At 49.4% G+C, this 25,560-nt stretch overlaps 69 non-coding genes across 69 annotated transcripts; all 69 read left to right on the top strand.

Moving 5' to 3' along the window:
- Nucleotides 1-82: 82 nt before the first annotated feature.
- Nucleotides 83-156, top strand: trnan-guu (transfer RNA asparagine (anticodon GUU)). Its single transcript has one exon. It is a non-coding gene; the product is annotated as a tRNA-Asn (tRNA).
- A 116-nt stretch (nt 157-272) lies between these two features.
- Nucleotides 273-346, top strand: trnan-guu (transfer RNA asparagine (anticodon GUU)). Its single transcript has one exon. It is a non-coding gene; the product is annotated as a tRNA-Asn (tRNA).
- Nucleotides 347-462: 116 nt separating this feature from the next.
- Nucleotides 463-536, top strand: trnan-guu (transfer RNA asparagine (anticodon GUU)). Its single transcript has one exon. It is a non-coding gene; the product is annotated as a tRNA-Asn (tRNA).
- Nucleotides 537-836: 300 nt separating this feature from the next.
- Nucleotides 837-910, top strand: trnan-guu (transfer RNA asparagine (anticodon GUU)). Its single transcript has one exon. It is a non-coding gene; the product is annotated as a tRNA-Asn (tRNA).
- A 301-nt stretch (nt 911-1,211) lies between these two features.
- Nucleotides 1,212-1,285, top strand: trnan-guu (transfer RNA asparagine (anticodon GUU)). Its single transcript has one exon. It is a non-coding gene; the product is annotated as a tRNA-Asn (tRNA).
- Nucleotides 1,286-1,396: 111 nt separating this feature from the next.
- Nucleotides 1,397-1,470, top strand: trnan-guu (transfer RNA asparagine (anticodon GUU)). The gene has a single exon. It is a non-coding gene; the product is annotated as a tRNA-Asn (tRNA).
- Nucleotides 1,471-2,139: 669 nt separating this feature from the next.
- trnan-guu (transfer RNA asparagine (anticodon GUU)) lies at nt 2,140-2,213 on the top strand. The gene has a single exon. It is a non-coding gene; the product is annotated as a tRNA-Asn (tRNA).
- Nucleotides 2,214-2,324: 111 nt separating this feature from the next.
- trnan-guu (transfer RNA asparagine (anticodon GUU)) lies at nt 2,325-2,398 on the top strand. Its single transcript has one exon. It is a non-coding gene; the product is annotated as a tRNA-Asn (tRNA).
- A 116-nt stretch (nt 2,399-2,514) lies between these two features.
- trnan-guu (transfer RNA asparagine (anticodon GUU)) lies at nt 2,515-2,588 on the top strand. The gene has a single exon. It is a non-coding gene; the product is annotated as a tRNA-Asn (tRNA).
- A 295-nt stretch (nt 2,589-2,883) lies between these two features.
- On the top strand, nt 2,884-2,957 carry trnan-guu (transfer RNA asparagine (anticodon GUU)). The gene has a single exon. It is a non-coding gene; the product is annotated as a tRNA-Asn (tRNA).
- Nucleotides 2,958-3,898: 941 nt separating this feature from the next.
- trnan-guu (transfer RNA asparagine (anticodon GUU)) lies at nt 3,899-3,972 on the top strand. The gene has a single exon. It is a non-coding gene; the product is annotated as a tRNA-Asn (tRNA).
- Nucleotides 3,973-4,088: 116 nt separating this feature from the next.
- trnan-guu (transfer RNA asparagine (anticodon GUU)) lies at nt 4,089-4,162 on the top strand. Its single transcript has one exon. It is a non-coding gene; the product is annotated as a tRNA-Asn (tRNA).
- A 110-nt stretch (nt 4,163-4,272) lies between these two features.
- Nucleotides 4,273-4,346, top strand: trnan-guu (transfer RNA asparagine (anticodon GUU)). The gene has a single exon. It is a non-coding gene; the product is annotated as a tRNA-Asn (tRNA).
- Nucleotides 4,347-4,647: 301 nt separating this feature from the next.
- On the top strand, nt 4,648-4,721 carry trnan-guu (transfer RNA asparagine (anticodon GUU)). Its single transcript has one exon. It is a non-coding gene; the product is annotated as a tRNA-Asn (tRNA).
- Nucleotides 4,722-5,016: 295 nt separating this feature from the next.
- On the top strand, nt 5,017-5,090 carry trnan-guu (transfer RNA asparagine (anticodon GUU)). Its single transcript has one exon. It is a non-coding gene; the product is annotated as a tRNA-Asn (tRNA).
- Nucleotides 5,091-5,938: 848 nt separating this feature from the next.
- trnan-guu (transfer RNA asparagine (anticodon GUU)) lies at nt 5,939-6,012 on the top strand. Its single transcript has one exon. It is a non-coding gene; the product is annotated as a tRNA-Asn (tRNA).
- Nucleotides 6,013-6,128: 116 nt separating this feature from the next.
- Nucleotides 6,129-6,202, top strand: trnan-guu (transfer RNA asparagine (anticodon GUU)). The gene has a single exon. It is a non-coding gene; the product is annotated as a tRNA-Asn (tRNA).
- A 110-nt stretch (nt 6,203-6,312) lies between these two features.
- Nucleotides 6,313-6,386, top strand: trnan-guu (transfer RNA asparagine (anticodon GUU)). The gene has a single exon. It is a non-coding gene; the product is annotated as a tRNA-Asn (tRNA).
- A 301-nt stretch (nt 6,387-6,687) lies between these two features.
- Nucleotides 6,688-6,761, top strand: trnan-guu (transfer RNA asparagine (anticodon GUU)). Its single transcript has one exon. It is a non-coding gene; the product is annotated as a tRNA-Asn (tRNA).
- A 295-nt stretch (nt 6,762-7,056) lies between these two features.
- On the top strand, nt 7,057-7,130 carry trnan-guu (transfer RNA asparagine (anticodon GUU)). The gene has a single exon. It is a non-coding gene; the product is annotated as a tRNA-Asn (tRNA).
- Nucleotides 7,131-7,333: 203 nt separating this feature from the next.
- Nucleotides 7,334-7,407, top strand: trnan-guu (transfer RNA asparagine (anticodon GUU)). Its single transcript has one exon. It is a non-coding gene; the product is annotated as a tRNA-Asn (tRNA).
- Nucleotides 7,408-7,523: 116 nt separating this feature from the next.
- Nucleotides 7,524-7,597, top strand: trnan-guu (transfer RNA asparagine (anticodon GUU)). The gene has a single exon. It is a non-coding gene; the product is annotated as a tRNA-Asn (tRNA).
- A 116-nt stretch (nt 7,598-7,713) lies between these two features.
- On the top strand, nt 7,714-7,787 carry trnan-guu (transfer RNA asparagine (anticodon GUU)). The gene has a single exon. It is a non-coding gene; the product is annotated as a tRNA-Asn (tRNA).
- Nucleotides 7,788-8,087: 300 nt separating this feature from the next.
- Nucleotides 8,088-8,161, top strand: trnan-guu (transfer RNA asparagine (anticodon GUU)). Its single transcript has one exon. It is a non-coding gene; the product is annotated as a tRNA-Asn (tRNA).
- A 301-nt stretch (nt 8,162-8,462) lies between these two features.
- trnan-guu (transfer RNA asparagine (anticodon GUU)) lies at nt 8,463-8,536 on the top strand. Its single transcript has one exon. It is a non-coding gene; the product is annotated as a tRNA-Asn (tRNA).
- Nucleotides 8,537-8,647: 111 nt separating this feature from the next.
- On the top strand, nt 8,648-8,721 carry trnan-guu (transfer RNA asparagine (anticodon GUU)). Its single transcript has one exon. It is a non-coding gene; the product is annotated as a tRNA-Asn (tRNA).
- Nucleotides 8,722-9,390: 669 nt separating this feature from the next.
- Nucleotides 9,391-9,464, top strand: trnan-guu (transfer RNA asparagine (anticodon GUU)). Its single transcript has one exon. It is a non-coding gene; the product is annotated as a tRNA-Asn (tRNA).
- A 111-nt stretch (nt 9,465-9,575) lies between these two features.
- On the top strand, nt 9,576-9,649 carry trnan-guu (transfer RNA asparagine (anticodon GUU)). Its single transcript has one exon. It is a non-coding gene; the product is annotated as a tRNA-Asn (tRNA).
- Nucleotides 9,650-9,765: 116 nt separating this feature from the next.
- Nucleotides 9,766-9,839, top strand: trnan-guu (transfer RNA asparagine (anticodon GUU)). Its single transcript has one exon. It is a non-coding gene; the product is annotated as a tRNA-Asn (tRNA).
- Nucleotides 9,840-10,877: 1,038 nt separating this feature from the next.
- On the top strand, nt 10,878-10,951 carry trnan-guu (transfer RNA asparagine (anticodon GUU)). Its single transcript has one exon. It is a non-coding gene; the product is annotated as a tRNA-Asn (tRNA).
- Nucleotides 10,952-11,246: 295 nt separating this feature from the next.
- Nucleotides 11,247-11,320, top strand: trnan-guu (transfer RNA asparagine (anticodon GUU)). The gene has a single exon. It is a non-coding gene; the product is annotated as a tRNA-Asn (tRNA).
- A 203-nt stretch (nt 11,321-11,523) lies between these two features.
- trnan-guu (transfer RNA asparagine (anticodon GUU)) lies at nt 11,524-11,597 on the top strand. Its single transcript has one exon. It is a non-coding gene; the product is annotated as a tRNA-Asn (tRNA).
- A 116-nt stretch (nt 11,598-11,713) lies between these two features.
- trnan-guu (transfer RNA asparagine (anticodon GUU)) lies at nt 11,714-11,787 on the top strand. The gene has a single exon. It is a non-coding gene; the product is annotated as a tRNA-Asn (tRNA).
- A 116-nt stretch (nt 11,788-11,903) lies between these two features.
- trnan-guu (transfer RNA asparagine (anticodon GUU)) lies at nt 11,904-11,977 on the top strand. Its single transcript has one exon. It is a non-coding gene; the product is annotated as a tRNA-Asn (tRNA).
- A 300-nt stretch (nt 11,978-12,277) lies between these two features.
- On the top strand, nt 12,278-12,351 carry trnan-guu (transfer RNA asparagine (anticodon GUU)). Its single transcript has one exon. It is a non-coding gene; the product is annotated as a tRNA-Asn (tRNA).
- Nucleotides 12,352-12,652: 301 nt separating this feature from the next.
- On the top strand, nt 12,653-12,726 carry trnan-guu (transfer RNA asparagine (anticodon GUU)). The gene has a single exon. It is a non-coding gene; the product is annotated as a tRNA-Asn (tRNA).
- A 111-nt stretch (nt 12,727-12,837) lies between these two features.
- trnan-guu (transfer RNA asparagine (anticodon GUU)) lies at nt 12,838-12,911 on the top strand. The gene has a single exon. It is a non-coding gene; the product is annotated as a tRNA-Asn (tRNA).
- A 669-nt stretch (nt 12,912-13,580) lies between these two features.
- Nucleotides 13,581-13,654, top strand: trnan-guu (transfer RNA asparagine (anticodon GUU)). Its single transcript has one exon. It is a non-coding gene; the product is annotated as a tRNA-Asn (tRNA).
- Nucleotides 13,655-13,765: 111 nt separating this feature from the next.
- trnan-guu (transfer RNA asparagine (anticodon GUU)) lies at nt 13,766-13,839 on the top strand. Its single transcript has one exon. It is a non-coding gene; the product is annotated as a tRNA-Asn (tRNA).
- A 116-nt stretch (nt 13,840-13,955) lies between these two features.
- On the top strand, nt 13,956-14,029 carry trnan-guu (transfer RNA asparagine (anticodon GUU)). The gene has a single exon. It is a non-coding gene; the product is annotated as a tRNA-Asn (tRNA).
- Nucleotides 14,030-15,067: 1,038 nt separating this feature from the next.
- On the top strand, nt 15,068-15,141 carry trnan-guu (transfer RNA asparagine (anticodon GUU)). The gene has a single exon. It is a non-coding gene; the product is annotated as a tRNA-Asn (tRNA).
- Nucleotides 15,142-15,990: 849 nt separating this feature from the next.
- trnan-guu (transfer RNA asparagine (anticodon GUU)) lies at nt 15,991-16,064 on the top strand. The gene has a single exon. It is a non-coding gene; the product is annotated as a tRNA-Asn (tRNA).
- Nucleotides 16,065-16,175: 111 nt separating this feature from the next.
- On the top strand, nt 16,176-16,249 carry trnan-guu (transfer RNA asparagine (anticodon GUU)). Its single transcript has one exon. It is a non-coding gene; the product is annotated as a tRNA-Asn (tRNA).
- A 116-nt stretch (nt 16,250-16,365) lies between these two features.
- Nucleotides 16,366-16,439, top strand: trnan-guu (transfer RNA asparagine (anticodon GUU)). The gene has a single exon. It is a non-coding gene; the product is annotated as a tRNA-Asn (tRNA).
- Nucleotides 16,440-16,734: 295 nt separating this feature from the next.
- Nucleotides 16,735-16,808, top strand: trnan-guu (transfer RNA asparagine (anticodon GUU)). The gene has a single exon. It is a non-coding gene; the product is annotated as a tRNA-Asn (tRNA).
- Nucleotides 16,809-16,919: 111 nt separating this feature from the next.
- trnan-guu (transfer RNA asparagine (anticodon GUU)) lies at nt 16,920-16,993 on the top strand. Its single transcript has one exon. It is a non-coding gene; the product is annotated as a tRNA-Asn (tRNA).
- Nucleotides 16,994-17,299: 306 nt separating this feature from the next.
- trnan-guu (transfer RNA asparagine (anticodon GUU)) lies at nt 17,300-17,373 on the top strand. Its single transcript has one exon. It is a non-coding gene; the product is annotated as a tRNA-Asn (tRNA).
- A 295-nt stretch (nt 17,374-17,668) lies between these two features.
- On the top strand, nt 17,669-17,742 carry trnan-guu (transfer RNA asparagine (anticodon GUU)). The gene has a single exon. It is a non-coding gene; the product is annotated as a tRNA-Asn (tRNA).
- A 111-nt stretch (nt 17,743-17,853) lies between these two features.
- Nucleotides 17,854-17,927, top strand: trnan-guu (transfer RNA asparagine (anticodon GUU)). The gene has a single exon. It is a non-coding gene; the product is annotated as a tRNA-Asn (tRNA).
- Nucleotides 17,928-18,043: 116 nt separating this feature from the next.
- trnan-guu (transfer RNA asparagine (anticodon GUU)) lies at nt 18,044-18,117 on the top strand. Its single transcript has one exon. It is a non-coding gene; the product is annotated as a tRNA-Asn (tRNA).
- Nucleotides 18,118-18,320: 203 nt separating this feature from the next.
- On the top strand, nt 18,321-18,394 carry trnan-guu (transfer RNA asparagine (anticodon GUU)). The gene has a single exon. It is a non-coding gene; the product is annotated as a tRNA-Asn (tRNA).
- Nucleotides 18,395-18,510: 116 nt separating this feature from the next.
- trnan-guu (transfer RNA asparagine (anticodon GUU)) lies at nt 18,511-18,584 on the top strand. The gene has a single exon. It is a non-coding gene; the product is annotated as a tRNA-Asn (tRNA).
- Nucleotides 18,585-18,700: 116 nt separating this feature from the next.
- trnan-guu (transfer RNA asparagine (anticodon GUU)) lies at nt 18,701-18,774 on the top strand. The gene has a single exon. It is a non-coding gene; the product is annotated as a tRNA-Asn (tRNA).
- Nucleotides 18,775-19,074: 300 nt separating this feature from the next.
- On the top strand, nt 19,075-19,148 carry trnan-guu (transfer RNA asparagine (anticodon GUU)). Its single transcript has one exon. It is a non-coding gene; the product is annotated as a tRNA-Asn (tRNA).
- Nucleotides 19,149-19,449: 301 nt separating this feature from the next.
- On the top strand, nt 19,450-19,523 carry trnan-guu (transfer RNA asparagine (anticodon GUU)). Its single transcript has one exon. It is a non-coding gene; the product is annotated as a tRNA-Asn (tRNA).
- A 111-nt stretch (nt 19,524-19,634) lies between these two features.
- Nucleotides 19,635-19,708, top strand: trnan-guu (transfer RNA asparagine (anticodon GUU)). The gene has a single exon. It is a non-coding gene; the product is annotated as a tRNA-Asn (tRNA).
- Nucleotides 19,709-20,377: 669 nt separating this feature from the next.
- trnan-guu (transfer RNA asparagine (anticodon GUU)) lies at nt 20,378-20,451 on the top strand. The gene has a single exon. It is a non-coding gene; the product is annotated as a tRNA-Asn (tRNA).
- A 111-nt stretch (nt 20,452-20,562) lies between these two features.
- On the top strand, nt 20,563-20,636 carry trnan-guu (transfer RNA asparagine (anticodon GUU)). Its single transcript has one exon. It is a non-coding gene; the product is annotated as a tRNA-Asn (tRNA).
- A 116-nt stretch (nt 20,637-20,752) lies between these two features.
- trnan-guu (transfer RNA asparagine (anticodon GUU)) lies at nt 20,753-20,826 on the top strand. Its single transcript has one exon. It is a non-coding gene; the product is annotated as a tRNA-Asn (tRNA).
- Nucleotides 20,827-21,864: 1,038 nt separating this feature from the next.
- On the top strand, nt 21,865-21,938 carry trnan-guu (transfer RNA asparagine (anticodon GUU)). Its single transcript has one exon. It is a non-coding gene; the product is annotated as a tRNA-Asn (tRNA).
- Nucleotides 21,939-22,787: 849 nt separating this feature from the next.
- Nucleotides 22,788-22,861, top strand: trnan-guu (transfer RNA asparagine (anticodon GUU)). The gene has a single exon. It is a non-coding gene; the product is annotated as a tRNA-Asn (tRNA).
- Nucleotides 22,862-22,972: 111 nt separating this feature from the next.
- trnan-guu (transfer RNA asparagine (anticodon GUU)) lies at nt 22,973-23,046 on the top strand. Its single transcript has one exon. It is a non-coding gene; the product is annotated as a tRNA-Asn (tRNA).
- Nucleotides 23,047-23,162: 116 nt separating this feature from the next.
- trnan-guu (transfer RNA asparagine (anticodon GUU)) lies at nt 23,163-23,236 on the top strand. The gene has a single exon. It is a non-coding gene; the product is annotated as a tRNA-Asn (tRNA).
- Nucleotides 23,237-23,531: 295 nt separating this feature from the next.
- trnan-guu (transfer RNA asparagine (anticodon GUU)) lies at nt 23,532-23,605 on the top strand. The gene has a single exon. It is a non-coding gene; the product is annotated as a tRNA-Asn (tRNA).
- Nucleotides 23,606-23,716: 111 nt separating this feature from the next.
- trnan-guu (transfer RNA asparagine (anticodon GUU)) lies at nt 23,717-23,790 on the top strand. Its single transcript has one exon. It is a non-coding gene; the product is annotated as a tRNA-Asn (tRNA).
- Nucleotides 23,791-24,096: 306 nt separating this feature from the next.
- On the top strand, nt 24,097-24,170 carry trnan-guu (transfer RNA asparagine (anticodon GUU)). The gene has a single exon. It is a non-coding gene; the product is annotated as a tRNA-Asn (tRNA).
- A 295-nt stretch (nt 24,171-24,465) lies between these two features.
- trnan-guu (transfer RNA asparagine (anticodon GUU)) lies at nt 24,466-24,539 on the top strand. The gene has a single exon. It is a non-coding gene; the product is annotated as a tRNA-Asn (tRNA).
- A 111-nt stretch (nt 24,540-24,650) lies between these two features.
- Nucleotides 24,651-24,724, top strand: trnan-guu (transfer RNA asparagine (anticodon GUU)). The gene has a single exon. It is a non-coding gene; the product is annotated as a tRNA-Asn (tRNA).
- A 116-nt stretch (nt 24,725-24,840) lies between these two features.
- trnan-guu (transfer RNA asparagine (anticodon GUU)) lies at nt 24,841-24,914 on the top strand. The gene has a single exon. It is a non-coding gene; the product is annotated as a tRNA-Asn (tRNA).
- The last annotated feature ends 646 nt before the right edge of the window (nt 24,915-25,560 follow it).

Below are 25,560 nucleotides of genomic sequence, written 5' to 3'. Positions count from 1 at the left end.
TTTTTAAATATACTAATTTCTTAATTGACTGGTGGGAGCGGCCTCCCTATTGTGCCTAATTACCGAAGGGCCTCTCACGACGGTCTCTGTGGCGCAATTGGTCAGCGCGTTCGGCTGTTAACCGAAAGGTTGGTGGTTCAAGCCCACCCAGGGACGTTTTGAGGAGAAAAAATATGCACTCACCATATGTTATTGAAGTATACTCATTTCTTAAATGACTGGTGGGAGCGGGCTCCCTATCGTGCCTTATTACCGAAGGGCCTCCCACGACGGTCTCTGTGGCGCAATTGGTCAGCGCGTTCGGCTGTTAACCGAAAGGTTGGTGGTTCAAGCCCACCCAGGGACGTTTTGAGGAGAAAAAATATGCACTCACCATATGTTATTGAAGTATACTCATTTCTTAAATGACTGGTGGGAGCGGGCTCCCTATCGTGCCTAATTACCGGAGGGCCTCCCACGACGGTCTCTGTGGCGCAATTGGTCAGCGCGTTCGGCTGTTAACCGAAAGGTTGGTGGTTCAAGCCCACCCAGGGACGTTTTGAGGAGAAAAAATATGCACTCACCATATGTTATTGAAGTATACTCATTTCTTAAATGACTGGTGGGAGCGGGCTCCCTATCGTGCCTAATTACCGAAGGGCCTCTCCTAGCGGTCTCTGTGGCGCAATTGGTCAGCGCGTTCGGCTGTTAACCGAAAGGTTGGTGCTTCAAGCCCACCCAGGGACGTTTTGAGGAGATAAAACTATGCACATGCTTTTTAAATATACTAATTTCTTAATTGACTGGTGGGAGCGGCCTCCCTATTGTGCCTAATTACCGAAGGGCCTCTCCTAACGGTCTCTGTGGCGCAATTGGTCAGCGCGTTCGGCTGTTAACCGAAAGGTTGGTGGTTCAATCCCACCCAGGGACGTTTTGAGGAGAAAAAATATGCACTCGCCATATGTTATTGAAGTATACTAATTTCTTAATTGACTGGTGGGAGCGGCCTCCCTATTGTGCTTAATTACCGAAAGGCCTCTCACGACGGTCTCTGTGGCGCAATTGGTCAGCGCGTTCGGCTGTTAACCGAAAGGTTGGTGGTTCAAGGCCACCCAGGGACGTGTTGAGGAGATAAAAATGTGCACATGGTTTTAAAAATATACTCAATTCTTAAATGACTGGTGGGAGCGGCCTCCCTATTGTGCCTAATTACGGAAGGGCCTCTCACAACGGTCTCTGTGGCGCAATTGGTCAGCGCGTTCGGCTGTTAACCGAAAGGATGGTGGTTCAAGCCCACCCAGGGACGTGATGAGGAGAAAAAAATGTGCACATGGTTTTAAAAATATACTCAATTCTTAAATGACTGGTGGGAGCGGCCTCCCTATTGTGCCTAATTACCGAAGGGCCTCTCCTAACGGTCTCTGTGGCGCAATTGGTCAGCGCGTTCGGCTGTTAACCGAAAGGTTGGTGGTTCAAGCCCACCCAGGGACGTTTTGAGGAGAAAAAATATGCACTCGCCATATGTTATTGAAGTATACTCATTTCTTAAATGACTGGTGGGAGCGGGCTCCCTATCGTGCCTAATTACCGAAGGGCCTCTCACGACGGTCTCTGTGGCGCAATTGGTCAGCGCGTTCGGCTGTTAACCGAAAGGTTGGTCGTTCAAGCCCACCCAGGGACGTGATGAGGAGATAAAACTATGCACATGCTTTTTAAATATACTCATTTCTTAATTGACTGGTGGGAGCGGCCTCCCTATCGTGCCTAATTACCGAAGGGCCTCTCACGACGGTCTCTGTGGCGCAATTGGTCAGCGCGTTCGGCTGTTAACCGAAAGGTTGGTCGTTCAAGCCCACCCAGGGACGTGATGAGGAGATAAAACTATGCACATGCTTTTTAAATATACTCATTTCTTAATTGACTGGTGGGAGCGGCCTCCCTATCGTGCCTAATTACCGAAGGGCCTCTCACAACGGTCTCTGTGGCGCAATTGGTCAGCGCGTTCGGCTGTTAACCGAAAGGATGGTGGTTCAAGCCCACCCACGGACGTGATGAGGAGAAAAAAATGTGCACATGGTTTTAAAAATATACTCAATTCTTAAATGACTGGTGGGAGCGGCCTCCCTATTGTGCCTAATTACGGAAGGGCCTCTCACAACGGTCTCTGTGGCGCAATTGGTCAGCGCGTTCGGCTGTTAACCGAAAGGATGGTGGTTCAAGCCCACCCAGGGACGTGATGAGGAGAAAAAAATGTGCACATGGTTTTAAAAATATACTCAATTCTTAAATGACTGGTGGGAGCGGGCTCCCTATCGTGCCTAATTACCGAAGGGCCTCTCACGACGGTCTCTGTGGCGCAATTGGTCAGCGCGTTCGGCTGTTAACCGAAAGGTTGGTGGTTCAAGCCCACCCAGGGACGTTTTGAGGAGAAAAAATATGCACTCACCATATGTTATTGAAGTATACTCATTTCTTAAATGACTGGTGGGAGCGGGCTCCCTTTCGTGCCTAATTACCGAAGGGCCTCTCCTAGCGGTCTCTGTGGCGCAATTGGTCAGCGCGTTCGGCTGTTAACCGAAAGGTTGGTGGTTCAAGCCCACCCAGGGACGTTTTGAGGAGATAAAACTATGCACATGCTTTTTAAATATACTAATTTCTTAATTGACTGGTGGGAGCGGCCTCCCTATTGTGCCTAATTACCGAAGGGCCTCTCCTAACGGTCTCTGTGGCGCAATTGGTCAGCGCGTTCGGCTGTTAACCGAAAGGATGGTGGTTCAAGCCCACCCACGGACGTGATGAGGAGAAAAAAATGTGCACATGGTTTTAAAAATATACTCAATTCTTAAATGACTGGTGGGAGCGGCCTCCCTATTGTGCCTAATTACGGAAGGGCCTCTCACAACGGTCTCTGTGGCGCAATTGGTCAGCGCGTTCGGCTGTTAACCGAAAGGATGGTGGTTCAAGCCCACCCAGGGACGTGATGAGGAGAAAAAAATGTGCACATGGTTTTAAAAATATACTCAATTCTTAAATGACTGGTGGGAGCGGCCTCCCTATTGTGCCTAATTACCGAAGGGCCTCTCCTAACGGTCTCTGTGGCGCAATTGGTCAGCGCGTTCCGCTGTTAACCGAAAGGATGGTGGTTCAAGCCCACCCAGGGACGTGAGGAGGAGAAAAAAATGTGCACATGGTTTTAAAAATATACTCAATTCTTAAATGACTGGTGGGAGCGGCCTCCCTATTGTGCCTAATTACCGAAGGGCCTCTCACGACGGTCTCTGTGGCGCAATTGGTCAGCGCGTTCGGCTGTTAACCGAAAGGTTGGTCGTTCAAGCCCACCCAGGGACGTGATGAGGAGATAAAACTATGCACATGCTTTTTAAATATACTCATTTCTTAATTGACTGGTGGGAGCGGCCTCCCTATCGTGCCTAATTACCGAAGGGCCTCTCACGACGGTCTCTGTGGCGCAATTGGTCAGCGCGTTCGGCTGTTAACCGAAAGGTTGGTCGTTCAAGCCCACCCAGGGACGTGATGAGGAGATAAAACTATGCACATGCTTTTTAAATATACTCATTTCTTAATTGACTGGTGGGAGCGGCCTCCCTATCGTGCCTAATTACCGAAGGGCCTCTCCTAACGGTCTCTGTGGCGCAATTGGTCAGCGCGTTCGGCTGTTAACCGAAAGGTTGGTGGTTCAATCCCACTCAGGGACGTTTTGAGGAGAAAAAATATGCACTCGCCATATGTTATTGAAGTATACTAATTTCTTAACCGAAAGGTTGGTGGTTCAAGCCCACCCAGGGACGTTTTGAGGAGATAAAACTATGCACATGCTTTTTAAATATACTAATTTCTTAATTGACTGGTGGGAGCGGCCTCCCTATTGTGCCTAATTACCGAAGGGCCTCTCACGACGGTCTCTGTGGCGCAATTGGTCAGCGCGTTCGGCTGTTAACCGAAAGGTTGGTGGTTCAAGCCCACCCAGGGACGTTTTGAGGAGAAAAAATATGCACTCGCCATATGTTATTGAAGTATACTCATTTCTTAAATGACTGGTGGGAGCGGGCTCCCTATCGTGCCTAATTACCGAAGGGCCTCCCACGACGGTCTCTGTGGCGCAATTGGTCAGCGCGTTCGGCTGTTAACCGAAAGGTTGGTGGTTCAAGCCCACCCAGGGACGTTTTGAGGAGATAAAACTATGCACATGCTTTTTAAATATACTAATTTCTTAATTGACTGGTGGGAGCGGCCTCCCTATTGTGCCTAATTACCGAAGGGCCTCTCACGACGGTCTCTGTGGCGCAATTGGTCAGCGCGTTCGGCTGTTAACCGAAAGGTTGGTGGTTCAAGCCCACCCAGGGACGTTTTGAGGAGAAAAAATATGCACTCACCATATGTTATTGAAGTATACTCATTTCTTAAATGACTGGTGGGAGCGGGCTCCCTTTCGTGCCTAATTACCGAAGGGCCTCTCCTAGCGGTCTCTGTGGCGCAATTGGTCAGCGCGTTCGGCTGTTAACCGAAAGGATGGTGGTTCAAGCCCACCCACGGACGTGATGAGGAGAAAAAAATGTGCACATGGTTTTAAAAATATACTCAATTCTTAAATGACTGGTGGGAGCGGCCTCCCTATTGTGCCTAATTACGGAAGGGCCTCTCACAACGGTCTCTGTGGCGCAATTGGTCAGCGCGTTCGGCTGTTAACCGAAAGGATGGTGGTTCAAGCCCACCCAGGGACGTGATGAGGAGAAAAAAATGTGCACATGGTTTTAAAAATATACTCAATTCTTAATTGACTGGTGGGAGCGGCCTCCCTATCGTGCCTAATTACCGAAGGGCCTCTCACGACGGTCTCTGTGGCGCAATTGGTCAGCGCGTTCGGCTGTTAACCGAAAGGTTGGTCGTTCAAGCCCACCCAGGGACGTGATGAGGAGATAAAACTATGCACATGCTTTTTAAATATACTCATTTCTTAATTGACTGGTGGGAGCGGCCTCCCTATCGTGCCTAATTACCGAAGGGCCTCTCCTAACGGTCTCTGTGGCGCAATTGGTCAGCGCGTTCGGCTGTTAACCGAAAGGTTGGTGGTTCAATCCCACCCAGGGACGTTTTGAGGAGAAAAAATATGCACTCGCCATATGTTATTGAAGTATACTAATTTCTTAACCGAAAGGTTGGTGGTTCAAGCCCACCCAGGGACGTGATGAGGAGATAAAACTATGCACATGCTTTTTAAATATACTAATTTCTTAATTGACTGGTGGGAGCGGCCTCCCTATTGTGCCTAATTACCGAAGGGCCTCTCACGACGGTCTCTGTGGCGCAATTGGTCAGCGCGTTCGGCTGTTAACCGAAAGGTTGGTCGTTCAAGCCCACCCAGGGACGTGATGAGGAGATAAAACTATGCACATGCTTTTTAAATATACTCATTTCTTAATTGACTGGTGGGAGCGGCCTCCCTATCGTGCCTAATTACCGAAGGGCCTCTCACGACGGTCTCTGTGGCGCAATTGGTCAGCGCGTTCGGCTGTTAACCGAAAGGTTGGTCGTTCAAGCCCACCCAGGGACGTGATGAGGAGATAAAACTATGCACATGCTTTTTAAATATACTCATTTCTTAATTGACTGGTGGGAGCGGCCTCCCTATCGTGCCTAATTACCGAAGGGCCTCTCCTAACGGTCTCTGTGGCGCAATTGGTCAGCGCGTTCGGCTGTTAACCGAAAGGTTGGTGGTTCAATCCCACTCAGGGACGTTTTGAGGAGAAAAAATATGCACTCGCCATATGTTATTGAAGTATACTAATTTCTTAACCGAAAGGTTGGTGGTTCAAGCCCACCCAGGGACGTTTTGAGGAGATAAAACTATGCACATGCTTTTTAAATATACTAATTTCTTAATTGACTGGTGGGAGCGGCCTCCCTATTGTGCCTAATTACCGAAGGGCCTCTCACGACGGTCTCTGTGGCGCAATTGGTCAGCGCGTTCGGCTGTTAACCGAAAGGTTGGTGGTTCAAGCCCACCCAGGGACGTTTTGAGGAGAAAAAATATGCACTCGCCATATGTTATTGAAGTATACTCATTTCTTAAATGACTGGTGGGAGCGGGCTCCCTATCGTGCCTAATTACCGAAGGGCCTCCCACGACGGTCTCTGTGGCGCAATTGGTCAGCGCGTTCGGCTGTTAACCGAAAGGTTGGTGGTTCAAGCCCACCCAGGGACGTTTTGAGGAGATAAAACTATGCACATGCTTTTTAAATATACTAATTTCTTAATTGACTGGTGGGAGCGGCCTCCCTATTGTGCCTAATTACCGAAGGGCCTCTCACGACGGTCTCTGTGGCGCAATTGGTCAGCGCGTTCGGCTGTTAACCGAAAGGTTGGTGGTTCAAGCCCACCCAGGGACGTTTTGAGGAGAAAAAATATGCACTCACCATATGTTATTGAAGTATACTCATTTCTTAAATGACTGGTGGGAGCGGGCTCCCTTTCGTGCCTAATTACCGAAGGGCCTCTCCTAGCGGTCTCTGTGGCGCAATTGGTCAGCGCGTTCGGCTGTTAACCGAAAGGATGGTGGTTCAAGCCCACCCACGGACGTGATGAGGAGAAAAAAATGTGCACATGGTTTTAAAAATATACTCAATTCTTAAATGACTGGTGGGAGCGGCCTCCCTATTGTGCCTAATTACGGAAGGGCCTCTCACAACGGTCTCTGTGGCGCAATTGGTCAGCGCGTTCGGCTGTTAACCGAAAGGATGGTGGTTCAAGCCCACCCAGGGACGTGATGAGGAGAAAAAAATGTGCACATGGTTTTAAAAATATACTCAATTCTTAATTGACTGGTGGGAGCGGCCTCCCTATCGTGCCTAATTACCGAAGGGCCTCTCACGACGGTCTCTGTGGCGCAATTGGTCAGCGCGTTCGGCTGTTAACCGAAAGGTTGGTCGTTCAAGCCCACCCAGGGACGTGATGAGGAGATAAAACTATGCACATGCTTTTTAAATATACTCATTTCTTAATTGACTGGTGGGAGCGGCCTCCCTATCGTGCCTAATTACCGAAGGGCCTCTCCTAACGGTCTCTGTGGCGCAATTGGTCAGCGCGTTCGGCTGTTAACCGAAAGGTTGGTGGTTCAATCCCACCCAGGGACGTTTTGAGGAGAAAAAATATGCACTCGCCATATGTTATTGAAGTATACTAATTTCTTAACCGAAAGGTTGGTGGTTCAAGCCCACCCAGGGACGTGATGAGGAGATAAAACTATGCACATGCTTTTTAAATATACTAATTTCTTAATTGACTGGTGGGAGCGGCCTCCCTATTGTGCCTAATTACCGAAGGGCCTCTCACGACGGTCTCTGTGGCGCAATTGGTCAGCGCGTTCGGCTGTTAACCGAAAGGTTGGTGGTTCAAGCCCACCCAGGGACGTTTTGAGGAGAAAAAATATGCACTCACCATATGTTATTGAAGTATACTCATTTCTTAAATGACTGGTGGGAGCGGGCTCCCTATCGTGCCTTATTACCGAAGGGCCTCCCACGACGGTCTCTGTGGCGCAATTGGTCAGCGCGTTCGGCTGTTAACCGAAAGGTTGGTGGTTCAAGCCCACCCAGGGACGTTTTGAGGAGAAAAAATATGCACTCACCATATGTTATTGAAGTATACTCATTTCTTAAATGACTGGTGGGAGCGGGCTCCCTATCGTGCCTAATTACCGGAGGGCCTCCCACGACGGTCTCTGTGGCGCAATTGGTCAGCGCGTTCGGCTGTTAACCGAAAGGTTGGTGGTTCAAGCCCACCCAGGGACGTTTTGAGGAGAAAAAATATGCACTCACCATATGTTATTGAAGTATACTCATTTCTTAAATGACTGGTGGGAGCGGGCTCCCTATCGTGCCTAATTACCGAAGGGCCTCTCCTAGCGGTCTCTGTGGCGCAATTGGTCAGCGCGTTCGGCTGTTAACCGAAAGGTTGGTGCTTCAAGCCCACCCAGGGACGTTTTGAGGAGATAAAACTATGCACATGCTTTTTAAATATACTAATTTCTTAATTGACTGGTGGGAGCGGCCTCCCTATTGTGCCTAATTACCGAAGGGCCTCTCCTAACGGTCTCTGTGGCGCAATTGGTCAGCGCGTTCGGCTGTTAACCGAAAGGTTGGTGGTTCAATCCCACCCAGGGACGTTTTGAGGAGAAAAAATATGCACTCGCCATATGTTATTGAAGTATACTAATTTCTTAATTGACTGGTGGGAGCGGCCTCCCTATTGTGCTTAATTACCGAAAGGCCTCTCACGACGGTCTCTGTGGCGCAATTGGTCAGCGCGTTCGGCTGTTAACCGAAAGGTTGGTGGTTCAAGGCCACCCAGGGACGTGTTGAGGAGATAAAAATGTGCACATGGTTTTAAAAATATACTCAATTCTTAAATGACTGGTGGGAGCGGCCTCCCTATTGTGCCTAATTACGGAAGGGCCTCTCACAACGGTCTCTGTGGCGCAATTGGTCAGCGCGTTCGGCTGTTAACCGAAAGGATGGTGGTTCAAGCCCACCCAGGGACGTGATGAGGAGAAAAAAATGTGCACATGGTTTTAAAAATATACTCAATTCTTAAATGACTGGTGGGAGCGGCCTCCCTATTGTGCCTAATTACCGAAGGGCCTCTCCTAACGGTCTCTGTGGCGCAATTGGTCAGCGCGTTCGGCTGTTAACCGAAAGGTTGGTGGTTCAAGCCCACCCAGGGACGTTTTGAGGAGAAAAAATATGCACTCGCCATATGTTATTGAAGTATACTCATTTCTTAAATGACTGGTGGGAGCGGGCTCCCTATCGTGCCTAATTACCGAAGGGCCTCTCACGACGGTCTCTGTGGCGCAATTGGTCAGCGCGTTCGGCTGTTAACCGAAAGGTTGGTCGTTCAAGCCCACCCAGGGACGTGATGAGGAGATAAAACTATGCACATGCTTTTTAAATATACTCATTTCTTAATTGACTGGTGGGAGCGGCCTCCCTATCGTGCCTAATTACCGAAGGGCCTCTCACGACGGTCTCTGTGGCGCAATTGGTCAGCGCGTTCGGCTGTTAACCGAAAGGTTGGTCGTTCAAGCCCACCCAGGGACGTGATGAGGAGATAAAACTATGCACATGCTTTTTAAATATACTCATTTCTTAATTGACTGGTGGGAGCGGCCTCCCTATCGTGCCTAATTACCGAAGGGCCTCTCACAACGGTCTCTGTGGCGCAATTGGTCAGCGCGTTCGGCTGTTAACCGAAAGGATGGTGGTTCAAGCCCACCCACGGACGTGATGAGGAGAAAAAAATGTGCACATGGTTTTAAAAATATACTCAATTCTTAAATGACTGGTGGGAGCGGCCTCCCTATTGTGCCTAATTACGGAAGGGCCTCTCACAACGGTCTCTGTGGCGCAATTGGTCAGCGCGTTCGGCTGTTAACCGAAAGGATGGTGGTTCAAGCCCACCCAGGGACGTGATGAGGAGAAAAAAATGTGCACATGGTTTTAAAAATATACTCAATTCTTAAATGACTGGTGGGAGCGGGCTCCCTATCGTGCCTAATTACCGAAGGGCCTCTCACGACGGTCTCTGTGGCGCAATTGGTCAGCGCGTTCGGCTGTTAACCGAAAGGTTGGTGGTTCAAGCCCACCCAGGGACGTTTTGAGGAGAAAAAATATGCACTCACCATATGTTATTGAAGTATACTCATTTCTTAAATGACTGGTGGGAGCGGGCTCCCTTTCGTGCCTAATTACCGAAGGGCCTCTCCTAGCGGTCTCTGTGGCGCAATTGGTCAGCGCGTTCGGCTGTTAACCGAAAGGTTGGTGGTTCAAGCCCACCCAGGGACGTTTTGAGGAGATAAAACTATGCACATGCTTTTTAAATATACTAATTTCTTAATTGACTGGTGGGAGCGGCCTCCCTATTGTGCCTAATTACCGAAGGGCCTCTCCTAACGGTCTCTGTGGCGCAATTGGTCAGCGCGTTCCGCTGTTAACCGAAAGGATGGTGGTTCAAGCCCACCCAGGGACGTGAGGAGGAGAAAAAAATGTGCACATGGTTTTAAAAATATACTCAATTCTTAAATGACTGGTGGGAGCGGCCTCCCTATTGTGCCTAATTACCGAAGGGCCTCTCACGACGGTCTCTGTGGCGCAATTGGTCAGCGCGTTCGGCTGTTAACCGAAAGGTTGGTCGTTCAAGCCCACCCAGGGACGTGATGAGGAGATAAAACTATGCACATGCTTTTTAAATATACTCATTTCTTAATTGACTGGTGGGAGCGGCCTCCCTATCGTGCCTAATTACCGAAGGGCCTCTCACGACGGTCTCTGTGGCGCAATTGGTCAGCGCGTTCGGCTGTTAACCGAAAGGTTGGTGCTTCAAGCCCACCCAGGGACGTTTTGAGGAGATAAAACTATGCACATGCTTTTTAAATATACTAATTTCTTAATTGACTGGTGGGAGCGGCCTCCCTATTGTGCCTAATTACCGAAGGGCCTCTCACGACGGTCTCTGTGGCGCAATTGGTCAGCGCGTTCGGCTGTTAACCGAAACGTTGGTGGTTCAAGCCCACCCAGGGACGTTTTGAGGAGAAAAAATATGCACTCACCATATGTTATTGAAGTATACTCATTTCTTAAATGACTGGTGGGAGCGGGCTCCCTTTCGTGCCTAATTACCGAAGGGCCTCTCCTAGCGGTCTCTGTGGCGCAATTGGTCAGCGCGTTCGGCTGTTAACCGAAAGGATGGTGGTTCAAGCCCACCCACGGACGTGATGAGGAGAAAAAAATGTGCACATGGTTTTAAAAATATACTCAATTCTTAAATGACTGGTGGGAGCGGCCTCCCTATTGTGCCTAATTACGGAAGGGCCTCTCACAACGGTCTCTGTGGCGCAATTGGTCAGCGCGTTCGGCTGTTAACCGAAAGGATGGTGGTTCAAGCCCACCCAGGGACGTGATGAGGAGAAAAAAATGTGCACATGGTTTTAAAAATATACTCAATTCTTAATTGACTGGTGGGAGCGGCCTCCCTATCGTGCCTAATTACCGAAGGGCCTCTCACGACGGTCTCTGTGGCGCAATTGGTCAGCGCGTTCGGCTGTTAACCGAAAGGTTGGTCGTTCAAGCCCACCCAGGGACGTGATGAGGAGATAAAACTATGCACATGCTTTTTAAATATACTCATTTCTTAATTGACTGGTGGGAGCGGCCTCCCTATCGTGCCTAATTACCGAAGGGCCTCTCCTAACGGTCTCTGTGGCGCAATTGGTCAGCGCGTTCGGCTGTTAACCGAAAGGTTGGTGGTTCAATCCCACCCAGGGACGTTTTGAGGAGAAAAAATATGCACTCGCCATATGTTATTGAAGTATACTAATTTCTTAACCGAAAGGTTGGTGGTTCAAGCCCACCCAGGGACGTGATGAGGAGATAAAACTATGCACATGCTTTTTAAATATACTAATTTCTTAATTGACTGGTGGGAGCGGCCTCCCTATTGTGCCTAATTACCGAAGGGCCTCTCACGACGGTCTCTGTGGCGCAATTGGTCAGCGCGTTCGGCTGTTAACCGAAAGGTTGGTGGTTCAAGCCCACCCAGGGACGTTTTGAGGAGAAAAAATATGCACTCACCATATGTTATTGAAGTATACTCATTTCTTAAATGACTGGTGGGAGCGGGCTCCCTATCGTGCCTTATTACCGAAGGGCCTCCCACGACGGTCTCTGTGGCGCAATTGGTCAGCGCGTTCGGCTGTTAACCGAAAGGTTGGTGGTTCAAGCCCACCCAGGGACGTTTTGAGGAGAAAAAATATGCACTCACCATATGTTATTGAAGTATACTCATTTCTTAAATGACTGGTGGGAGCGGGCTCCCTATCGTGCCTAATTACCGGAGGGCCTCCCACGACGGTCTCTGTGGCGCAATTGGTCAGCGCGTTCGGCTGTTAACCGAAAGGTTGGTGGTTCAAGCCCACCCAGGGACGTTTTGAGGAGAAAAAATATGCACTCACCATATGTTATTGAAGTATACTCATTTCTTAAATGACTGGTGGGAGCGGGCTCCCTATCGTGCCTAATTACCGAAGGGCCTCTCCTAGCGGTCTCTGTGGCGCAATTGGTCAGCGCGTTCGGCTGTTAACCGAAAGGTTGGTGCTTCAAGCCCACCCAGGGACGTTTTGAGGAGATAAAACTATGCACATGCTTTTTAAATATACTAATTTCTTAATTGACTGGTGGGAGCGGCCTCCCTATTGTGCCTAATTACCGAAGGGCCTCTCCTAACGGTCTCTGTGGCGCAATTGGTCAGCGCGTTCGGCTGTTAACCGAAAGGTTGGTGGTTCAATCCCACCCAGGGACGTTTTGAGGAGAAAAAATATGCACTCGCCATATGTTATTGAAGTATACTAATTTCTTAATTGACTGGTGGGAGCGGCCTCCCTATTGTGCTTAATTACCGAAAGGCCTCTCACGACGGTCTCTGTGGCGCAATTGGTCAGCGCGTTCGGCTGTTAACCGAAAGGTTGGTGGTTCAAGGCCACCCAGGGACGTGTTGAGGAGATAAAAATGTGCACATGGTTTTAAAAATATACTCAATTCTTAAATGACTGGTGGGAGCGGCCTCCCTATTGTGCCTAATTACGGAAGGGCCTCTCACAACGGTCTCTGTGGCGCAATTGGTCAGCGCGTTCGGCTGTTAACCGAAAGGATGGTGGTTCAAGCCCACCCAGGGACGTGATGAGGAGAAAAAAATGTGCACATGGTTTTAAAAATATACTCAATTCTTAAATGACTGGTGGGAGCGGCCTCCCTATTGTGCCTAATTACCGAAGGGCCTCTCCTAACGGTCTCTGTGGCGCAATTGGTCAGCGCGTTCGGCTGTTAACCGAAAGGTTGGTGGTTCAAGCCCACCCAGGGACGTTTTGAGGAGAAAAAATATGCACTCGCCATATGTTATTGAAGTATACTCATTTCTTAAATGACTGGTGGGAGCGGGCTCCCTATCGTGCCTAATTACCGAAGGGCCTCTCACGACGGTCTCTGTGGCGCAATTGGTCAGCGCGTTCGGCTGTTAACCGAAAGGTTGGTCGTTCAAGCCCACCCAGGGACGTGATGAGGAGATAAAACTATGCACATGCTTTTTAAATATACTCATTTCTTAATTGACTGGTGGGAGCGGCCTCCCTATCGTGCCTAATTACCGAAGGGCCTCTCACGACGGTCTCTGTGGCGCAATTGGTCAGCGCGTTCGGCTGTTAACCGAAAGGTTGGTCGTTCAAGCCCACCCAGGGACGTGATGAGGAGATAAAACTATGCACATGCTTTTTAAATATACTCATTTCTTAATTGACTGGTGGGAGCGGCCTCCCTATCGTGCCTAATTACCGAAGGGCCTCTCACAACGGTCTCTGTGGCGCAATTGGTCAGCGCGTTCGGCTGTTAACCGAAAGGATGGTGGTTCAAGCCCACCCACGGACGTGATGAGGAGAAAAAAATGTGCACATGGTTTTAAAAATATACTCAATTCTTAAATGACTGGTGGGAGCGGCCTCCCTATTGTGCCTAATTACGGAAGGGCCTCTCACAACGGTCTCTGTGGCGCAATTGGTCAGCGCGTTCGGCTGTTAACCGAAAGGATGGTGGTTCAAGCCCACCCAGGGACGTGATGAGGAGAAAAAAATGTGCACATGGTTTTAAAAATATACTCAATTCTTAAATGACTGGTGGGAGCGGGCTCCCTATCGTGCCTAATTACCGAAGGGCCTCTCACGACGGTCTCTGTGGCGCAATTGGTCAGCGCGTTCGGCTGTTAACCGAAAGGTTGGTGGTTCAAGCCCACCCAGGGACGTTTTGAGGAGAAAAAATATGCACTCACCATATGTTATTGAAGTATACTCATTTCTTAAATGACTGGTGGGAGCGGGCTCCCTTTCGTGCCTAATTACCGAAGGGCCTCTCCTAGCGGTCTCTGTGGCGCAATTGGTCAGCGCGTTCGGCTGTTAACCGAAAGGTTGGTGGTTCAAGCCCACCCAGGGACGTTTTGAGGAGATAAAACTATGCACATGCTTTTTAAATATACTAATTTCTTAATTGACTGGTGGGAGCGGCCTCCCTATTGTGCCTAATTACCGAAGGGCCTCTCCTAACGGTCTCTGTGGCGCAATTGGTCAGCGCGTTCCGCTGTTAACCGAAAGGATGGTGGTTCAAGCCCACCCAGGGACGTGAGGAGGAGAAAAAAATGTGCACATGGTTTTAAAAATATACTCAATTCTTAAATGACTGGTGGGAGCGGCCTCCCTATTGTGCCTAATTACCGAAGGGCCTCTCACGACGGTCTCTGTGGCGCAATTGGTCAGCGCGTTCGGCTGTTAACCGAAAGGTTGGTCGTTCAAGCCCACCCAGGGACGTGATGAGGAGATAAAACTATGCACATGCTTTTTAAATATACTCATTTCTTAATTGACTGGTGGGAGCGGCCTCCCTATCGTGCCTAATTACCGAAGGGCCTCTCACGACGGTCTCTGTGGCGCAATTGGTCAGCGCGTTCGGCTGTTAACCGAAAGGTTGGTGCTTCAAGCCCACCCAGGGACGTTTTGAGGAGATAAAACTATGCACATGCTTTTTAAATATACTAATTTCTTAATTGACTGGTGGGAGCGGCCTCCCTATTGTGCCTAATTACCGAAGGGCCTCTCACGACGGTCTCTGTGGCGCAATTGGTCAGCGCGTTCGGCTGTTAACCGAAACGTTGGTGGTTCAAGCCCACCCAGGGACGTTTTGAGGAGAAAAAATATGCACTCACCATATGTTATTGAAGTATACTCATTTCTTAAATGACTGGTGGGAGCGGGCTCCCTTTCGTGCCTAATTACCGAAGGGCCTCTCCTAGCGGTCTCTGTGGCGCAATTGGTCAGCGCGTTCGGCTGTTAACCGAAAGGATGGTGGTTCAAGCCCACCCACGGACGTGATGAGGAGAAAAAAATGTGCACATGGTTTTAAAAATATACTCAATTCTTAAATGACTGGTGGGAGCGGCCTCCCTATTGTGCCTAATTACGGAAGGGCCTCTCACAACGGTCTCTGTGGCGCAATTGGTCAGCGCGTTCGGCTGTTAACCGAAAGGATGGTGGTTCAAGCCCACCCAGGGACGTGATGAGGAGAAAAAAATGTGCACATGGTTTTAAAAATATACTCAATTCTTAAATGACTGGTGGGAGCGGCCTCCCTATTGTGCCTAATTACCGAAGGGCCTCTCCTAACGGTCTCTGTGGCGCAATTGGTCAGCGCGTTCCGCTGTTAACCGAAAGGATGGTGGTTCAAGCCCACCCAGGGACGTGAGGAGGAGAAAAAAATGTGCACATGGTTTTAAAAATATACTCAATTCTTAAATGACTGGTGGGAGCGGCCTCCCTATTGTGCCTAATTACCGAAGGGCCTCTCACGACGGTCTCTGTGGCGCAATTGGTCAGCGCGTTCGGCTGTTAACCGAAAGGTTGGTCGTTCAAGCCCACCCAGGGACGTGATGAGGAGATAAAACTATGCACATGCTTTTTAAATATACTCATTTCTTAATTGACTGGTGGGAGCGGCCTCCCTATCGTGCCTAATTACCGAAGGGCCTCTCACGACGGTCTCTGTGGCGCAATTGGTCAGCGCGTTCGGCTGTTAACCGAAAGGTTGGTCGTTCAAGCCCACCCAGGGACGTGATGAGGAGATAAAACTATGCACATGCTTTTTAAATATACTCATTTCTTAATTGACTGGTGGGAGCGGCCTCCCTATCGTGCCTAATTACCGAAGGGCCTCTCACAACGGTCTCTGTGGCGCAATTGGTCAGCGCGTTCGGCTGTTAACCGAAAGGATGGTGGTTCAAGCCCACCCACGGACGTGATGAGGAGAAAAAAATGTGCACATGGTTTTAAAAATATACTCAATTCTTAAATGACTGGTGGGAGCGGCCTCCCTATTGTGCCTAATTACGGAAGGGCCTCTCACAACGGTCTCTGTGGCGCAATTGGTCAGCGCGTTCGGCTGTTAACCGAAAGGATGGTGGTTCAAGCCCACCCAGGGACGTGATGAGGAGAAAAAAATGTGCACATGGTTTTAAAAATATACTCAATTCTTAAATGACTGGTGGGAGCGGGCTCCCTATCGTGCCTAATTACCGAAGGGCCTCTCACGACGGTCTCTGTGGCGCAATTGGTCAGCGCGTTCGGCTGTTAACCGAAAGGTTGGTGGTTCAAGCCCACCCAGGGACGTTTTGAGGAGAAAAAATATGCACTCACCATATGTTATTGAAGTATACTCATTTCTTAAATGACTGGTGGGAGCGGGCTCCCTTTCGTGCCTAATTACCGAAGGGCCTCTCCTAGCGGTCTCTGTGGCGCAATTGGTCAGCGCGTTCGGCTGTTAACCGAAAGGTTGGTGGTTCAAGCCCACCCAGGGACGTTTTGAGGAGATAAAACTATGCACATGCTTTTTAAATATACTAATTTCTTAATTGACTGGTGGGAGCGGCCTCCCTATTGTGCTTAATTACCGAAAGGCCTCTCACGACGGTCTCTGTGGCGCAATTGGTCAGCGCGTTCGGCTGTTAACCGAAAGGTTGGTGGTTCAAGGCCACCCAGGGACGTGTTGAGGAGATAAAAATGTGCACATGGTTTTAAAAATATACTCAATTCTTAAATGACTGGTGGGAGCGGCCTCCCTATTGTGCCTAATTACGGAAGGGCCTCTCACAACGGTCTCTGTGGCGCAATTGGTCAGCGCGTTCGGCTGTTAACCGAAAGGATGGTGGTTCAAGCCCACCCAGGGACGTGATGAGGAGAAAAAAATGTGCACATGGTTTTAAAAATATACTCAATTCTTAAATGACTGGTGGGAGCGGCCTCCCTATTGTGCCTAATTACCGAAGGGCCTCTCCTAACGGTCTCTGTGGCGCAATTGGTCAGCGCGTTCGGCTGTTAACCGAAAGGTTGGTGGTTCAAGCCCACCCAGGGACGTTTTGAGGAGAAAAAATATGCACTCGCCATATGTTATTGAAGTATACTCATTTCTTAAATGACTGGTGGGAGCGGGCTCCCTATCGTGCCTAATTACCGAAGGGCCTCCCACGACGGTCTCTGTGGCGAAATTGGTCAGCGCGTTCGGCTGTTAACCGAAAGGTTGGTGGTTCAAGCCCACCCAGGGACGTTTTGAAGAGAAAAAATATGCACTCGCCATATGTTATTGAAGTATACTAATTTCTTAATTGACTGGTGGGAGCGGCCTCCCTATTGTGCTTAATTACCGAAAGGCCTCTCACGACGGTCTCTGTGGCGCAATTGGTCAGCGCGTTCGGCTGTTAACCGAAAGGTTGGTGGTTCAAGCCCACCCAGGGACGTGTTGAGGAGATAAAACTATGCACATGCTTTTTAAATATACTAATTTCTTAATTGACTGGTGGGAGCGGCCTCCCTATCGTGCCTTATTACCGAAGTGCCTCTCACAACGGTCTCTGTGGCGCAATTGGTCAGCGCGTTCGGCTGTTAACCGAAAGGATGGTGGTTCAAGCCCACCCACGGACGTGATGAGGAGAAAAAAATGTGCACATGGTTTTAAAAATATACTCAATTCTTAAATGACTGGTGGGAGCGGCCTCCCTATTGTGCCTAATTACGGAAGGGCCTCTCACAACGGTCTCTGTGGCGCAATTGGTCAGCGCGTTCGGCTGTTAACCGAAAGGATGGTGGTTCAAGCCCACCCAGGGACGTGATGAGGAGAAAAAAATGTGCACATGGTTTTAAAAATATACTCAATTCTTAAATGACTGGTGGGAGCGGGCTCCCTATCGTGCCTAATTACCGAAGGGCCTCTCACGACGGTCTCTGTGGCGCAATTGGTCAGCGCGTTCGGCTGTTAACCGAAAGGTTGGTGGTTCAAGCCCACCCAGGGACGTTTTGAGGAGAAAAAATATGCACTCACCATATGTTATTGAAGTATACTCATTTCTTAAATGACTGGTGGGAGCGGGCTCCCTTTCGTGCCTAATTACCGAAGGGCCTCTCCTAGCGGTCTCTGTGGCGCAATTGGTCAGCGCGTTCGGCTGTTAACCGAAAGGTTGGTGGTTCAATCCCACCCAGGGACGTTTTGAGGAGAAAAAATATGCACTCGCCATATGTTATTGAAGTATACTAATTTCTTAACCGAAAGGTTGGTGGTTCAAGCCCACCCAGGGACGTGATGAGGAGATAAAACTATGCACATGCTTTTTAAATATACTAATTTCTTAATTGACTGGTGGGAGCGGCCTCCCTATTGTGCCTAATTACCGAAGGGCCTCTCACGACGGTCTCTGTGGCGCAATTGGTCAGCGCGTTCGGCTGTTAACCGAAAGGTTGGTGGTTCAAGCCCACCCAGGGACGTTTTGAGGAGAAAAAATATGCACTCACCATATGTTATTGAAGTATACTCATTTCTTAAATGACTGGTGGGAGCGGGCTCCCTATCGTGCCTTATTACCGAAGGGCCTCCCACGACGGTCTCTGTGGCGCAATTGGTCAGCGCGTTCGGCTGTTAACCGAAAGGTTGGTGGTTCAAGCCCACCCAGGGACGTTTTGAGGAGAAAAAATATGCACTCACCATATGTTATTGAAGTATACTCATTTCTTAAATGACTGGTGGGAGCGGGCTCCCTATCGTGCCTAATTACCGGAGGGCCTCCCACGACGGTCTCTGTGGCGCAATTGGTCAGCGCGTTCGGCTGTTAACCGAAAGGTTGGTGGTTCAAGCCCACCCAGGGACGTTTTGAGGAGAAAAAATATGCACTCACCATATGTTATTGAAGTATACTCATTTCTTAAATGACTGGTGGGAGCGGGCTCCCTATCGTGCCTAATTACCGAAGGGCCTCTCCTAGCGGTCTCTGTGGCGCAATTGGTCAGCGCGTTCGGCTGTTAACCGAAAGGTTGGTGCTTCAAGCCCACCCAGGGACGTTTTGAGGAGATAAAACTATGCACATGCTTTTTAAATATACTAATTTCTTAATTGACTGGTGGGAGCGGCCTCCCTATTGTGCCTAATTACCGAAGGGCCTCTCCTAACGGTCTCTGTGGCGCAATTGGTCAGCGCGTTCGGCTGTTAACCGAAAGGTTGGTGGTTCAATCCCACCCAGGGACGTTTTGAGGAGAAAAAATATGCACTCGCCATATGTTATTGAAGTATACTAATTTCTTAATTGACTGGTGGGAGCGGCCTCCCTATTGTGCTTAATTACCGAAAGGCCTCTCACGACGGTCTCTGTGGCGCAATTGGTCAGCGCGTTCGGCTGTTAACCGAAAGGTTGGTGGTTCAAGGCCACCCAGGGACGTGTTGAGGAGATAAAAATGTGCACATGGTTTTAAAAATATACTCAATTCTTAAATGACTGGTGGGAGCGGCCTCCCTATTGTGCCTAATTACGGAAGGGCCTCTCACAACGGTCTCTGTGGCGCAATTGGTCAGCGCGTTCGGCTGTTAACCGAAAGGATGGTGGTTCAAGCCCACCCAGGGACGTGATGAGGAGAAAAAAATGTGCACATGGTTTTAAAAATATACTCAATTCTTAAATGACTGGTGGGAGCGGCCTCCCTATTGTGCCTAATTACCGAAGGGCCTCTCCTAACGGTCTCTGTGGCGCAATTGGTCAGCGCGTTCGGCTGTTAACCGAAAGGTTGGTGGTTCAAGCCCACCCAGGGACGTTTTGAGGAGAAAAAATATGCACTCGCCATATGTTATTGAAGTATACTCATTTCTTAAATGACTGGTGGGAGCGGGCTCCCTATCGTGCCTAATTACCGAAGGGCCTCTCACGACGGTCTCTGTGGCGCAATTGGTCAGCGCGTTCGGCTGTTAACCGAAAGGTTGGTCGTTCAAGCCCACCCAGGGACGTGATGAGGAGATAAAACTATGCACATGCTTTTTAAATATACTCATTTCTTAATTGACTGGTGGGAGCGGCCTCCCTATCGTGCCTAATTACCGAAGGGCCTCTCACGACGGTCTCTGTGGCGCAATTGGTCAGCGCGTTCGGCTGTTAACCGAAAGGTTGGTCGTTCAAGCCCACCCAGGGACGTGATGAGGAGATAAAACTATGCACATGCTTTTTAAATATACTCATTTCTTAATTGACTGGTGGGAGCGGCCTCCCTATCGTGCCTAATTACCGAAGGGCCTCTCACAACGGTCTCTGTGGCGCAATTGGTCAGCGCGTTCGGCTGTTAACCGAAAGGATGGTGGTTCAAGCCCACCCACGGACGTGATGAGGAGAAAAAAATGTGCACATGGTTTTAAAAATATACTCAATTCTTAAATGACTGGTGGGAGCGGCCTCCCTATTGTGCCTAATTACGGAAGGGCCTCTCACAACGGTCTCTGTGGCGCAATTGGTCAGCGCGTTCGGCTGTTAACCGAAAGGATGGTGGTTCAAGCCCACCCAGGGACGTGATGAGGAGAAAAAAATGTGCACATGGTTTTAAAAATATACTCAATTCTTAAATGACTGGTGGGAGCGGGCTCCCTATCGTGCCTAATTACCGAAGGGCCTCTCACGACGGTCTCTGTGGCGCAATTGGTCAGCGCGTTCGGCTGTTAACCGAAAGGTTGGTGGTTCAAGCCCACCCAGGGACGTTTTGAGGAGAAAAAATATGCACTCACCATATGTTATTGAAGTATACTCATTTCTTAAATGACTGGTGGGAGCGGGCTCCCTTTCGTGCCTAATTACCGAAGGGCCTCTCCTAGCGGTCTCTGTGGCGCAATTGGTCAGCGCGTTCGGCTGTTAACCGAAAGGTTGGTGGTTCAAGCCCACCCAGGGACGTTTTGAGGAGATAAAACTATGCACATGCTTTTTAAATATACTAATTTCTTAATTGACTGGTGGGAGCGGCCTCCCTATTGTGCCTAATTACCGAAGGGCCTCTCCTAACGGTCTCTGTGGCGCAATTGGTCAGCGCGTTCCGCTGTTAACCGAAAGGATGGTGGTTCAAGCCCACCCAGGGACGTGAGGAGGAGAAAAAAATGTGCACATGGTTTTAAAAATATACTCAATTCTTAAATGACTGGTGGGAGCGGCCTCCCTATTGTGCCTAATTACCGAAGGGCCTCTCACGACGGTCTCTGTGGCGCAATTGGTCAGCGCGTTCGGCTGTTAACCGAAAGGTTGGTCGTTCAAGCCCACCCAGGGACGTGATGAGGAGATAAAACTATGCACATGCTTTTTAAATATACTCATTTCTTAATTGACTGGTGGGAGCGGCCTCCCTATCGTGCCTAATTACCGAAGGGCCTCTCACGACGGTCTCTGTGGCGCAATTGGTCAGCGCGTTCGGCTGTTAACCGAAAGGTTGGTGCTTCAAGCCCACCCAGGGACGTTTTGAGGAGATAAAACTATGCACATGCTTTTTAAATATACTAATTTCTTAATTGACTGGTGGGAGCGGCCTCCCTATTGTGCCTAATTACCGAAGGGCCTCTCACGACGGTCTCTGTGGCGCAATTGGTCAGCGCGTTCGGCTGTTAACCGAAACGTTGGTGGTTCAAGCCCACCCAGGGACGTTTTGAGGAGAAAAAATATGCACTCACCATATGTTATTGAAGTATACTCATTTCTTAAATGACTGGTGGGAGCGGGCTCCCTTTCGTGCCTAATTACCGAAGGGCCTCTCCTAGCGGTCTCTGTGGCGCAATTGGTCAGCGGGTTCGGCTGTTAACCGAAAGGATGGTGGTTCAAGCCCACCCACGGACGTGATGAGGAGAAAAAAATGTGCACATGGTTTTAAAAATATACTCAATTCTTAAATGACTGGTGGGAGCGGCCTCCCTATTGTGCCTAATTACGGAAGGGCCTCTCACAACGGTCTCTGTGGCGCAATTGGTCAGCGCGTTCGGCTGTTAACCGAAAGGATGGTGGTTCAAGCCCACCCAGGGACGTGATGAGGAGAAAAAAATGTGCACATGGTTTTAAAAATATACTCAATTCTTAAATGACTGGTGGGAGCGGCCTCCCTATTGTGCCTAATTACCGAAGGGCCTCTCCTAACGGTCTCTGTGGCGCAATTGGTCAGCGCGTTCCGCTGTTAACCGAAAGGATGGTGGTTCAAGCCCACCCAGGGACGTGAGGAGGAGAAAAAAATGTGCACATGGTTTTAAAAATATACTCAATTCTTAAATGACTGGTGGGAGCGGCCTCCCTATTGTGCCTAATTACCGAAGGGCCTCTCACGACGGTCTCTGTGGCGCAATTGGTCAGCGCGTTCGGCTGTTAACCGAAAGGTTGGTCGTTCAAGCCCACCCAGGGACGTGATGAGGAGATAAAACTATGCACATGCTTTTTAAATATACTCATTTCTTAATTGACTGGTGGGAGCGGCCTCCCTATCGTGCCTAATTACCGAAGGGCCTCTCACGACGGTCTCTGTGGCGCAATTGGTCAGCGCGTTCGGCTGTTAACCGAAAGGTTGGTCGTTCAAGCCCACCCAGGGACGTGATGAGGAGATAAAACTATGCACATGCTTTTTAAATATACTCATTTCTTAATTGACTGGTGGGAGCGGCCTCCCTATCGTGCCTAATTACCGAAGGGCCTCTCACAACGGTCTCTGTGGCGCAATTGGTCAGCGCGTTCGGCTGTTAACCGAAAGGATGGTGGTTCAAGCCCACCCACGGACGTGATGAGGAGAAAAAAATGTGCACATGGTTTTAAAAATATACTCAATTCTTAAATGACTGGTGGGAGCGGCCTCCCTATTGTGCCTAATTACGGAAGGGCCTCTCACAACGGTCTCTGTGGCGCAATTGGTCAGCGCGTTCGGCTGTTAACCGAAAGGATGGTGGTTCAAGCCCACCCAGGGACGTGATGAGGAGAAAAAAATGTGCACATGGTTTTAAAAATATACTCAATTTTTAAATGACTGGTGGGAGCGGGCTCCCTATCGTGCCTAATTACCGAAGGGCCTCTCACGACGGTCTCTGTGGCGCAATTGGTCAGCGCGTTCGGCTGTTAACCGAAAGGTTGGTGGTTCAAGCCCACCCAGGGACGTTTTGAGGAGAAAAAATATGCACTCACCATATGTTATTGAAGTATACTCATTTCTTAAATGACTGGTGGGAGCGGGCTCCCTTTCGTGCCTAATTACCGAAGGGCCTCTCCTAGCGGTCTCTGTGGCGCAATTGGTCAGCGCGTTCGGCTGTTAACCGAAAGGTTGGTGGTTCAAGCCCACCCAGGGACGTTTTGAGGAGATAAAACTATGCACATGCTTTTTAAATATACTAATTTCTTAATTGACTGGTGGGAGCGGCCTCCCTATTGTGCTTAATTACCGAAAGGCCTCTCACGACGGTCTCTGTGGCGCAATTGGTCAGCGCGTTCGGCTGTTAACCGAAAGGTTGGTGGTTCAAGGCCACCCAGGGACGTGTTGAGGAGATAAAAATGTGCACATGGTTTTAAAAATATACTCAATTCTTAAATGACTGGTGGGAGCGGCCTCCCTATTGTGCCTAATTACGGAAGGGCCTCTCACAACGGTCTCTGTGGCGCAATTGGTCAGCGCGTTCGGCTGTTAACCGAAAGGATGGTGGTTCAAGCCCACCCAGGGACGTGATGAGGAGAAAAAAATGTGCACATGGTTTTAAAAATATACTCAATTCTTAAATGACTGGTGGGAGCGGCCTCCCTATTGTGCCTAATTACCGAAGGGCCTCTCCTAACGGTCTCTGTGGCGCAATTGGTCAGCGCGTTCGGCTGTTAACCGAAAGGTTGGTGGTTCAAGCCCACCCAGGGACGTTTTGAGGAGAAAAAATATGCACTCGCCATATGTTATTGAAGTATACTCATTTCTTAAATGACTGGTGGGAGCGGGCTCCCTATCGTGCCTAATTACCGAAGGGCCTCCCACGACGGTCTCTGTGGCGAAATTGGTCAGCGCGTTCGGCTGTTAACCGAAAGGTTGGTGGTTCAAGCCCACCCAGGGACGTTTTGAAGAGAAAAAATATGCACTCGCCATATGTTATTGAAGTATACTAATTTCTTAATTGACTGGTGGGAGCGGCCTCCCTATTGTGCTTAATTACCGAAAGGCCTCTCACGACGGTCTCTGTGGCGCAATTGGTCAGCGCGTTCGGCTGTTAACCGAAAGGTTGGTGGTTCAAGCCCACCCAGGGACGTGTTGAGGAGATAAAACTATGCACATGCTTTTTAAATATACTAATTTCTTAATTGACTGGTGGGAGCGGCCTCCCTATCGTGCCTTATTACCGAAGTGCCTCTCACAACGGTCTCTGTGGCGCAATTGGTCAGCGCGTTCGGCTGTTAACCGAAAGGATGGTGGTTCAAGCCCACCCACGGACGTGATGAGGAGAAAAAAATGTGCACATGGTTTTAAAAATATACTCAATTCTTAAATGACTGGTGGGAGCGGCCTCCCTATTGTGCCTAATTACGGAAGGGCCTCTCACAACGGTCTCTGTGGCGCAATTGGTCAGCGCGTTCGGCTGTTAACCGAAAGGATGGTGGTTCAAGCCCACCCAGGGACGTGATGAGGAGAAAAAAATGTGCACATGGTTTTAAAAATATACTCAATTCTTAAATGACTGGTGGGAGCGGGCTCCCTATCGTGCCTAATTACCGAAGGGCCTCTCACGACGGTCTCTGTGGCGCAATTGGTCAGCGCGTTCGGCTGTTAACCGAAAGGTTGGTGGTTCAAGCCCACCCAGGGACGTTTTGAGGAGAAAAAATATGCACTCACCATATGTTATTGAAGTATACTCATTTCTTAAATGACTGGTGGGAGCGGGCTCCCTTTCGTGCCTAATTACCGAAGGGCCTCTCCTAGCGGTCTCTGTGGCGCAATTGGTCAGCGCGTTCGGCTGTTAACCGAAAGGTTGGTGGTTCAAGCCCACCCAGGGACGTTTTGAGGAGATAAAACTATGCACATGCTTTTTAAATATACTAATTTCTTAATTGACTGGTGGGAGCGGCCTCCCTATTGTGCCTAATTACCGAAGGGCCTCTCCTAACGGTCTCTGTGGCGCAATTGGTCAGCGCGTTCCGCTGTTAACCGAAAGGATGGTGGTTCAAGCCCACCCAGGGACGTGAGGAGGAGAAAAAAATGTGCACATGGTTTTAAAAATATACTCAATTCTTAAATGACTGGTGGGAGCGGCCTCCCTATTGTGCCTAATTACCGAAGGGCCTCTCACGACGGTCTCTGTGGCGCAATTGGTCAGCGCGTTCGGCTGTTAACCGAAAGGTTGGTCGTTCAAGCCCACCCAGGGACGTGATGAGGAGATAAAACTATGCACATGCTTTTTAAATATACTCATTTCTTAATTGACTGGTGGGAGCGGCCTCCCTATCGTGCCTAATTACCGAAGGGCCTCTCACGACGGTCTCTGTGGCGCAATTGGTCAGCGCGTTCGGCTGTTAACCGAAAGGTTGGTCGTTCAAGCCCACCCAGGGACGTGATGAGGAGATAAAACTATGCACATGCTTTTTAAATATACTCATTTCTTAATTGACTGGTGGGAGCGGCCTCCCTATCGTGCCTAATTACCG

Source organism: Pungitius pungitius, chromosome 1 (assembly GCF_949316345.1).
Source record: "Pungitius pungitius chromosome 1, fPunPun2.1, whole genome shotgun sequence".
Taxonomy (NCBI): Eukaryota; Metazoa; Chordata; class Actinopteri; order Perciformes; family Gasterosteidae; genus Pungitius; species Pungitius pungitius.
The sequence above is the reverse complement of the archived record's forward strand: the minus strand, read 5'-3'. Positions and strand labels throughout refer to the sequence as shown.